The sequence below is a fragment of the Lycorma delicatula genome, chromosome 8, assembly GCF_047948215.1.
Source record: "Lycorma delicatula isolate Av1 chromosome 8, ASM4794821v1, whole genome shotgun sequence".
Lineage (NCBI taxonomy): Eukaryota > Metazoa > Arthropoda > Insecta > Hemiptera > Fulgoridae > Lycorma > Lycorma delicatula.
In genome coordinates, this window is record NC_134462.1 from 112,565,312 (window position 1) to 112,577,313 (window position 12,002).

General features: G+C 30.0%; 1 protein-coding gene across 1 annotated transcript in view; it reads left to right on the forward strand.

Annotated features, from left to right (window-relative positions):
- Positions 1-6,615: 6,615 nt before the first annotated feature.
- The window catches only part of LOC142328717 (alpha-tocopherol transfer protein-like), a 30,750-nt gene continuing 25,363 nt past the window's right edge, over positions 6,616-12,002 (forward strand). The window contains exon 1 of the mRNA XM_075372664.1: positions 6,616-6,828. The gene's annotated coding sequence lies outside the window, so the exon portion shown is untranslated. The remainder of the gene's footprint in view (positions 6,829-12,002) is intronic.

Below are 12,002 nucleotides of genomic sequence, written 5' to 3' on the forward strand. Positions count from 1 at the left end.
GTAGGCCTCTCCAGTACTACTGGACCGATTTTGACCAAACTTTGATGACATTAAATTTTCAACTTCAAAGGTCAAGGGGATGAGGCTGTAGAGTAAGGTCACCCTCAATATCTCGAGATTTCACCTGATTAAGGTCATATTTTTCTTAAGCACATTTGTTAACAATTAAAAAATAAGAATATTTTTTTTTTAAATTTTGCAAAATCGCACCCCCACCCCAAAAATTTTCTGAACTATTGCTATGTTGTCACCTCACAGGTGAGCGGGAGAATTAAATAAATAAATAAATATTCCAGCAGCTAGGTGAAGAATTAGACCGGTGAGCGACGGAGGATGGACAGCCTCCTGCGGAGCCGTAGTTCGTTCGCGCTTGTGTAGATGGGCTACGTGATGATGCACGAGGACTCTCGAACCTCTGAGCCTGAAGGCGCTCGCAAACCTTCGCTCGCTAGACAAGGTTAGCGAGCGAAGCGAGCATAGGTTAAGTATGGTTAGATGATACTTATAATTTTATTATGGTACTTTTGGCGCCATCTAACAACTACAGCTATTGATGGATCTATCTTGTGTTTGATATTTTTCATTACAAATATAGCGTTGATAATAATCGGCTTTTTATGTAATAAAAACAGATAAAAGAAATATATACGTAAGTAGTGAAATAAGAAAGTTGTTAAATGAAAAATTACAAACGTCGATGGCGGTCACGTATTTTATTGTATTGAGGAAGTTTTTTCAAAATAGAGCACATCTCAGCTACTACTGTCAATGTATTTAATTCTAGGTAACAGGTTATTTTTTCTTGTACTACTGGCCCAGTACCATAAATTTACCGTAACGAAACAATAATTGTTGCCGCAATAACTCTTAGTAACAAAATAATAAAAGTATTACGCGACTTACAAACTATAACAATGACAAACAAAAAAAAAGCGCGGACGCGTTCTGCTGTTGTGAACGATGATGCAGCAAATGGTAAAATGATTTACTTGTCCGGGCTTTACTCCCGCTATCTCATTTATTTAAGCTTCCGCTTAATCATAACTTATAAATCAACACGCCTTATTTTCAATGTATTTGTAAATTAACGTTAAATATCTCTCTTCTCTTTTTTGTCGATAATTGATCGTCAACTGAAATTTGTACCTACATGCAGTAGCAGATGTGTTATTTTTTTGTTATTATTGTAAGAAATTGTGATGTTCGATTAAATTCTAATACTAATAATAATAATTCTATAATAATAGATAATTAGTTGTAGTATGTTTTCTTTACAGAACAAAGTTTTATAAGGAATTTCTGCTCATTTTTTTGGGGAAGTGGAATTCACTATATCAAGGCTGAGTTTAATAAGAGCAAATAAATGTAAAAGTAACTTAACTGTATACCACAGCAATGAAGTCTGACTAATATGGGAGCACCGGCAATTGTACTTTAAAAAGTATAATTTATGGATCTTTATAAAATTTTTAAAACTTTTGTAGGTGAATTTTTGAAAAATTGTCCCGTTTGTGAAAAAAGAAGTTAAAAGACCAAAAAAGAAACAAAATAATTGTAAAAAACTTCTCTAAGAATAATTTTCTAAAAACTTTTTTTAATTTATTTGATACATGTTAAGTAAAAATACGTTAAGTACTGTAATGGCGAAAGTTTCGGTTTTCAGATTTCAACGGAAACATCCATTTTGACCACTGCGAATTCATTTTGACTAGTTTCGGCATGACGTCTGTACGTACGTATGTATGTATCTCACATAGCTCAAAAACGATTAGCCGTAGGAAGTTGAAATTTTGCATTTAGGACTGCTGTAATATCTAGTTGTGCGTCTCCCCTTTTGGCTGCAATCGACTGCATCAAAAGTGTCCCCAAAAATTTGGATTTTTTTACTTTTTCTTAATAATAAGCCCCCATTGAGAGCTTTTCAAGATATATCATAAATGGTACTTATTTTCATCGGTTCCAGAGTTATAGCCAAATAAAATTTTAATTAACGAAGATTTTGATCTTACAAGGGGAAGGCACATCGGTTCGAATCAGACTTAATCTCCCTTTTTTAACTTTTATTTAAATTTAAATATATTGATCTATTAATAATTATCAACCTTTGATTGTAAAAAAATGTTTTACAATAAATAATAATTCAATAATAACAATAAAAAAAATATGAAAAAAATTCATTAGTTATTAGTAAAATAAAATTTTTTGTACTTTTCATTTTAATCAAAAAAGTTTTACAGAGGTTAATAATTAATAATAAATCAATATATTTAAATAAAAAAAAGTTTAAATTAATAAAAGTTTAAAATTAAAAAAAATATCTATGTATACGAAGTCAGATTCGAACCGATGTGTTCGTGGTTACGGATCCTACACGTTCTCAATTACACCACATAACTACTTGAACGACGTGAAACAAAACTAATATATAAACTAAAATAAAGATGCTGATACGAATACCTCAAAAAAATGTGATGAATGTGGTGGTGTCCACAACATTGCGATTGTGTAACTCTTTCTTTCTTTCTCACTTTCAAATGAAAGATGTTTCGATGAAGTGCGGCAAAAAATGTGTATATGTAATTTAATAGGAGTACAAGGAAGTCATGTGGTGTCCACATCAGATTTTTACACAATACTAATTAAATAAACTTTAACTTTCTGTAAACACATTTAACGATACATACTCACATATTTATCAGCTAGCGCCTTTAAAGTTTTATTTTATTGTACTTGTTTTTATTTATTTATTTTCACCTAATTAGATAATTTGTATTTAATTTATATATATATATATATATATATATATATATATATATATATATATATATATATAAAATGTTATGAGATGAATAATGTATTTATTTGTTACAGCTTTTGCATTATCAAGAAAACACTTATAATAACACTCTGCATTCAACTATAGTTGAATGTTCCATCACTGACCAAGTCAATTACAGAACTCCATTGGCATTTACTTTTTTTTGTTGAAGAAGTAGCTTTTGGAGCTATAATAATATGTGCAATATGTAGAACGTAACCTAATGTACGTTACAGAATATTATAATGTAATAATAATACAAAACGAATCTAAAAAGCGAGAGTGTGTAACAAACGCAAACGCAACGTCACTTTCTCTTTATCTCTATTTAAGAACTCTCATCTGCATTGTTAAACGATTGAATAGTCATGTTGTATCACGTTCTGTTTTGTTCAAATAAAAGAACCCCGATGGTTAAAAGAAAAAATTACCTGATTTATTATTGAGGTCATATTTATGTTGGTATCCACTGCTACAGTTCGAGTGACGTAAATTTACGTTAATTATAAGAAATGTAATGAGTTTTACACATACATCTTAATAATTTAATTCTAAGTTTTAAGCTTTTAAGGATTTGATTTCAGTTAAAACAAATTTAGTTTTATCTTAAATTGTTAATACAATTTTCGTTTGATAAGTGTATAATTTACAATATTGAAATATATCTGTAAATAAATTTCTATCTAACTGCCTATCTGGCGTAGAATAAAATTATTTGTTAAAAGTAGTATATATTAGTTAATTATCGTTGTGAACTTTTCAATGATAAGTGGCACTTATTTTCATCGGTTCCATAGTTATAGCCAAACCAAATTATAATTAATTAAATAATCTTACAAGGGGAAGACACATCGGTTCGAATCCGACTTCATTTACTTTTTTTTTGGCTATTTTTATTATTTTTTTGACTGGTAAGGGCTAATACTGGTTTTTAGGCTTGAAATTTCCTTTGAAACTCCTTAGGGATTGTTAATAAAATTAACCTTTTCATTTTACTTTTTTAAAGGTTTGGTTTAGGAATAACTATACAAATGTTTAACTTTATAGTTAATCGGGAAATGGGAAAACGAATGATGACTGAATTGAATATGGCAGCATTTTTCCTTACATATATATATACATAATATGCCGAAAGTTGTTGGCCAAATCTACGGGGCTCACAAAATTTAAGGACATCAAAATAAACAAAAAAGGTTCACGAGCACAAATTCCCTGGCTCATATTTTATTTTTCCATTGACCGCCATTTTTTCAATAAAAATGTGTATTTTAAGATCGGATTAAGGTATTTTAATAAAAATTGGTGTACATATACTCAAGAACATCAAAAATATATTTGATTATATATATATAGATATATTTGAAAATTCCAATATTGTGACCATTAACAACACTGTGATGGAGCTACGCTGTGGGAGAATGCAGGCATTGACCTCACTCCCGAAAGTTGATCTAAGCAGAGAGAGATGGAATATGTTTTCGTTAGAAACCTATTAATTTTTGTTTCTTGATTTTTCAGTAAATCAAGAGGACTAGTGAAATTAGCCCGCTTCAATTTCGTAATCGGACTATTGTTAATGCAGAAGATCTACGTGAAGACATTTTCCATCGATTTGCAAGCCTTGCTTAGCAGATGTTGAAAGAATAGATTTTGGGTAATTTCTCGATTATACTGCTGTTGATATTCCAATTATAATAGCTGAATATGTTGAATATTATATTCGGACACCATGTTTCCATACTGCAGCTGATATTGATAAAGTCCCACCGTTTATTATTAAGGGCAACTCTAGTTTAATCGCTCTTGTTCTATGTTGGATGAAGCGCTAAAACGGTTCTACTGCGCTAGGAAGTGACGTCATCAAATATGGCGGCCAAGATGGCTCAGAAGTGAGGGCCTTCAAGATGGTGGATCAAAGATGGCGACATGAACTGGAGGTGGGCGCCCTCTTCCTACCTCTTCACCAACCATCTTTGATTCAGCCGACCTCTTGGTCACACACCTTTACACTTAATAAATATACTTAGAGAACGACTCTAATGGCGTGGCCGCAGCACTAGCAGGGGTAATCAGGGCCCTTTTTTATCACGGTTTCTCTATCTTAATTATTCTTAGTTTTTTAATGGGAATTTCTGAAATTTTGAAGGTATAAATCACAGTGTTGATACAATATATTTGTTCTGAAAGATTTCAGTACCGCAGTTCAACTTGAACGATTTATATTGTTTATTATAATTGAAGTCATAATAAAAGAATACATAAGTCAAGAATAAGAAGTAAGTCAAGCATAAAAATATTGCCGAAGAAAGTTTAAAACAATAAAAAAAAAAAAATACTGCTTTCAAGGCAAAACATTTGGATAGGGATAAAAATAAAAGAAATATGTTGTCAGCGCAACTTATATAACATTGGTTTTATCTCGGTCGTTGTAGTTCATTTAATCAGTTTTGGCATTGTTTCTGGATGCCGCGGTGAATATTTTGGGAAATACGGTCATATAAGAATTATTGTAAGAGACAAAAGTACCAGACATAAGATTTAACGTCGTAGAATACACACAGATTTAAAAAAAAATTAAGTTATTTTAAGAATTTTTGAACGGGTTTGAAATTTTTTATTAGTTTTGTTGACGCATGTACGAAAATCGATCTCAACTTTGAACAGTTAGCCATTTAATAAGTAATATTTACGGGTACATAAATTTAATTAATTATAAATAATTATTAAAAATTAAAAAACGTGACTGCCGAAAAAACATTGCTCTTTAATATAGGATAATTACCAACATAGGATAACTAAAGAGCTTGCGGGTGACAATTTGTGTATGGTAAAATTTTTTTCCAAATTTTTTAAACGTGTGCATATAAATATATATATATTTAGCCTATAATGACACACCCGGTAACGTAAGGATTCCAACGCGGTGTCATACATATTCAGCCGTTGAGCTGCTACGATGGAACAAACATGCATAAACCCTCGAAGATCTCAACTTAACAATTACCTATTTAAAAATTAAATAGTATTTATATTAGCTAATGAAAACAATTTATCGTGTATAAATAATATTTTGGTAATTCTTCGATGAATATAATTTTATAAAAATATATATCTATAAATAAATATCTGTAGGTCACATAATAAAATACGTTTTGTTTTGCGTAATGAAAATAATTTCCGAAAAATTTAAATAGCTATTATGAAAAGCAGTTTTTATACTATTGATATAGAGGAATGCCTAACGAATAAAACAAATGAATGATTAGGTTCGTCCGTATTCGTTCCAGGAAAGGCTGAGAGAGGAATATTTATGCCCTTTATTTCCCAATTTTTATTTTTTATTAGTTAACACTATCTTTTTTGTATTATTGTTATAACAAAAAATCAGCAATAACAATATTAATCGTAAAATAATTTTTTTATTTATGATTAATTCCCGAACCTTGTGCACGGGAATATGAAATAATATTGTAAGTTATTTTACTTTGTACCGCATTACGATACATCGATTTAATTCTCAACTGTCCCATTAGCATAACACTGTACTGTACAACTTATGATATTCATCGTATTAAGTGGGGAAAATGAATGTAATAAGATCGAACGTGTGGCTGATTCGCCGGTTCGGACGATATGAAGAGGGAATAAATGGTAGGGATAACAAATAACATCAATGATATAAGATTTATAATATAAAAATGTTTCATAACTTCTTATAGTAGTGTATTATGTCAGATTTAAAAGCAGTGTCGCCAACATAACAGACTTATATTTTTCCATATAATAAATAACACATCTAACATTTACTTATATTAGATTTACCCTTCTTCACACTTTTCAGTTTGCGGGTTATAAAGATCTGCGAGATATTATTTTGTGAAATTGCTCTTCGTTTTTGGTTGCGATATTGTATATCATAATAGAAGAGGAGATTGCGCTGTCATTCTACGGAGTACAACTTTGTTTTGCTTTTGGTGTAAAAATTAAATTTACAGTACCTTCTTTTTAAGGTAGATATATATGTATTTCTTTGAAATAATTATTTATATTCATGGATTTAGTAGAGTCTAATTAAGTATTAGCATTATTATTAGATAATATTCTGTATGTTTACTTTGGCAGAGTAGTCATTTTTTAAAACACATACTAGTTTGTTTATAAAACCATTGGATGAGTATAGTATAAACCACCGGTTAGTATAAACATAATTGACGATACTACAGGATGCTATTTAATTTCTTTATCTTTTAAGCAATTATAGGCTAAACTACCTAAAACAGCCGGTGATAAGAAATGTCTTTGTAGCGTAATGAAAAATGCGAAGCCTGATTAGAATTCGAATCAATGACATGATGTTAAAATCCAAAGTAATTAATCATTATTATTGTTGTAATTATTATTATTATTATTAAATTTATAAATTTTAATATCTTAGCAGCATTTCAATAGAGTTTCCAGCCCGTTCAGAATAAAAAAAGTGGTCGTACAAAATTCCTTTATCCAATTTTATTTTCTTAAACATATAAAAGCAGTTCTTAAAAATTTTCTTTAGTGAATTTTATTTTCTTATTACTTCCTTGTACGAAGTAAAGGAAGTATTGTGATCGCGAAAAATTTCGGTTTTCAGATTTCAACGGAATTTCCATTTTAACCATTCCTGAATCCATTTTGATTAGTTTCGGCGTGACGTTTGTACGTATGTATCTCGCATAATTTTAAAACGATTATCCGCAGGATGTTGAAATTTTGGATTTAGGACTCATTTAACATCTAATTGTGCACCTCCCCCTTTTGGTTGCAATCGATTGGATCAAAAGTGTCTTAAAAAAGCCCAAAATCAAAAAAATTTGATTTTGGACTTTTCGTTAACTGCAGTAATAAGCCCTCCTTGAGAGCTTTTCATATAATAGGTGGTACTTTTTTTTCATTATTCCAGAGTTATAGCCAAGTAAAATATTAATTAATGAAATATTTTGATCTTATAAGGGAAAGGCACATCGGTTTGAATCCAACTTCATCTCCTTTCTTTTTTCCCCTTTTCTTTTTTAATTTAAATATATTGATTTATTAATAATTATTAACTTCTAATTTAAAACAAAAAAAACTTTTTACGATAAATAATAATAATAATAATAACAATAAAAAAAAAAATGAATAATATCAGAAGTTGTTAATGAAATAAAATGTTATGTTCTTTTCATTTTTAAAAAGATATCTATATGAAATTTAATAGGCATACAAGGAAGTCATGTGGTGTCCACATCAGATTTTTTTAAAATTTAAATACATTGATTTACTAATAATTATTTACCTCTGATTGTAAAAAAAAATTTACAATAAATCAGTGTTGGTTTTATGGTAGAGTGGCAGGGGCTGTCGATCAGGGGTGCAATGTCTTGGGGGGCGCCTTCGGTGTCCCCCGAAACGTTTTTTTTTTTTTATTCACCGTACACGGACTACTAAATTTACAATGCCCGGGATCTTTATATAGAAAACGAGCACCCAAACCCCCATACCCTAAGCTCTTTTCACTACAGATGGAACAACAAACCCACAAATTATTGGTTTGCTATACCGCAGGCGGGCTATTTACTATTTATAGTTTTTCCATGCCGCCGGAGTTACACGTTCGGATTTGTAATCAACTGCGAGTGCGACGACCACTAAGTATATTTATTGAATTTTTCAGTTTATTAGCAGACCTGGATGAGTGCGATGTTTTTGTAACTTAAAAAATTATTGAGTCTTGCATTAATGGTATTTTTACTTTCTTTATTTTAACTCGCAGTGTTTTTTCAATTTTCATTTTTTTTTCATTGTATCCTTAATTTAACATACTTCCTGATATTGCCTATTGATGAAATTTTGCACAGTTACTAAGATCGGGTGACGTCACAATATTCCGCCATTACTTTTGCAAACATCCTCCCGTACGGTGGTAAATTAAGGGTGTGGGTGTAAAAAATTGCAAAATCTGCAAAACGGTTATGCGGAGTTTAAATCTAAATTAACTTACTAATTAAAATCGTTCAATGTATGATAATAATTTGATTAATGTATGAGTAAAACGTATAAAGCATGTTTTTAAACATTTTTTAAAAGCATGCTTTTGTTTTGTAAATTTTTTTTTTGTTCAGGTAGCTTAATTTTAAAGCTTAACGTTGAAAATGTTACTATGATTTATTTACTCTGGACATTTATAAAATTTTCTTTTATTTATACATTGAAAATGTAAAAGGTAAATCTCACAGATATCATTTCTTCCGCTCAAAAATCAAACATTTCTGTAATATAAATAAAATTATTTTTAACAAAATGATACTGATATCAAAAAAAGGTAAGACGCTACCATTTCTATTATCAAAATCTGTTATTAATTTAGAATCTTGTATAAAAAAATACGTGTTAAATATAAGTAATAGGCAATAGATATACAATAATAAATCATAAACAATGTTTAAGTTTCCATATAATAAGCAAAAAATAAAAAAAATTGTTAAAAAACTCTTACCCATGTAAGATTTCATGTATTACGTAACGAAATCGGGCCGGTATAAGAGTTTTGTAATAATTTTTTCTATTTTTGTTCATTATATGGTAATGGAAATGCAGTGTCTTACCTTTTTGTTTATATCAGTATCATTTTGTTAGAAACAGTTTTACTTATATTTCAGAAATTTTTGTTTTTTGAGCGGAGGAAATGATCTCACTTCATACAATATATTTCCTACTTTAATAAAACTGACCTTCAGGAATCGAAGATTCTTGATGTAATATTGTCCTTATTACTTTGTAAGTGTAATCCTCGATTATTATCGTATCCGTGGACACAGTTTTTATATTACTATTAAATGAACTTTTTTTTTTATTTCTCCATCAGTTAGTTTAAATAGTTCTAATTGTAAAATAGAAATTTTACCGATCGAATTTATTTTTGTTTTATGTAACAAATCTTTGTTGCCATATTTGCAACCACTTTCCTACTGTTCGTGTTTTATTATCAGCTACAATTTCTACTATACTAATACTTTTCTTTTGTTTAATGAAGTAATGGGAATTAAAAAAAGTAGTTTCATCTTCAGTACTTTCATTTACATAAGGGCATTTACTATTGAAACAAGATGTAGTAAATTTTATTACTTTAAGTACATTATCAAGTTTTTGTACGCTACCTAGTATTATCAAGTACTGCTACCTAGCGGCGCGATCTGTAAACCCATCTTTTTGAGAAAAAGGTGACATATTCGGATCCTGCGGTTCATCAAATGGAAGAAACGTTGTCTAACAAAATTTAAAATATTTTTTGAAAGTATTTTTTATTACAAATCTAATTGAACTGAAATATAATGTTTTCATACTTATTTTTTAATTTTTCCTCTATTTTCATATCACTTTTAAGTTAGATCATGTTTAGAACTGTAAACATAGTTCGTTGACTTCGGGTGCCGTTCAGTTCTGCGGATACTTACCGGCGAAGTTCTAACGAACTTGTTGAATTATGTGATTTCTTCTTATGAGATTTATAAAATTATTTAATAATTTATTTTAATAATTGGCTTTTCAACGTCAGGTTAAATATTTGCGAGATATTAGAGTTTTAATAGAAAATTTAATTGTTTCACAGTTTTTGTCGGTAGCGGAAGCGTAATAAATCTTCTTTACAACAAATTCAGCATATTTTAAAAATCGACTGTTATTTTATTAGCACAAGTATGTTTATCGTGGTAATTTTTTCTCAAGTATTATTTTAAATAACATTTTTACTTTGATAAAGATTGAGACGTATAAAAAAATAATATGAGTTACTGTTTGTAAAGTATGATGTCTTTCACAACGTCATCTTTTTGTTTAGAGATACTTTGAATCGTTGAACAATCAGTTTGTTGTACACACTTCCACGGTATCTATAAAATGTTTTTAGAAAATAGAATGAATTTTTTTAGTTTTTTATTTATTAAAATGGGGTAATCCTTTCTTCTGGTATTTGAGATATAATTAAAAAAATAATTCACATCCTTAACAGTGAGTGACGTTATTTTCCAAAGCTTGTTTTGTATATATATAAAATTAACATTTTGTCTGCTACTAATAACCTGATTTATTTTCATATCCTCTTTGAGTTCCATTCAAAACAAAAAAAAAATCTTGATTTATGTTTCTATTTTCCCGTTATTTTTCACGTTAATGGTATAACAACAGAGCTATAACTTTAGAAGGGAAAGTATTGTAATCGGTTCAAATTGGGCATGTGCGGTGAAAACCTCATCTTTACGTTTTGACACCTAAGAAACCCCAAAAACCAGATGGAAATTTTCCGGATGTTCTTATGTACGTCTGTATGTTCGGTGTTGCCCTCTAAATCACTTTGTATGTTCAGAACTACTCGACGGATTTTGACCAAACTTTGTCAGATTAGTTCTATAAGTGGGCATTAATGTCATTAAATTTTCAACTAAAAAGATCAAAGGGATGAGACTGTAGAGTAAGATCACCCTCAGTATCTTGGGATTTTGCTTAACTAAGGTAATATTTTTCTTAGGCACATTTATTAACAGTTAAAAATAATATTTCCAAAAGGATTTTTTGCAAAATCGCACCACCACTTCAAAAAATGCTGTAAATAAACTAGCGGCTAAGTGGGTATACTGCGTCATTATTAACCACTCTTACCACAAGGAGCGCTAGTGTAGCACTGAAGTACAGCTTTTGTAGTCGTCTTCTTTCATTTCCTGTTTAGTCTCCGGAATCACATTAAGGTATTACTTCAGAGATGGGTGAGGCTGATATGTATGAATGTAAATGATGTGTAGTCTTGTACAATCTCAGGTCAACCATTCTTGAGTTGTGTGGTTTTGTAGTCGTATGCTATGTTGTAAATGTTGTAACGGTAAGGGGTAGAATTAAATAGATGAATAATATTTAAGGTATAAAAAAGTATTTAAAGTGGCCGCTAGTTCCGCGTGAATGTAATACGGTATGCTCGCGCGCTTTAGTTAGAATCATTGAATTAAATAAACAAAAAAATCTGATGTGGACTTCCTTGCACGCCTATTAAATTACATATACACATTTTTTAAAATGAAAAGTACATAACTTTTTTTTTGTCTTCAGTCATTTGACTGGTTTGATGCAGCTCTCCAAGATTCCCTATCTAGTGCTAGTCGTTTCATTTTCTTATACCCCC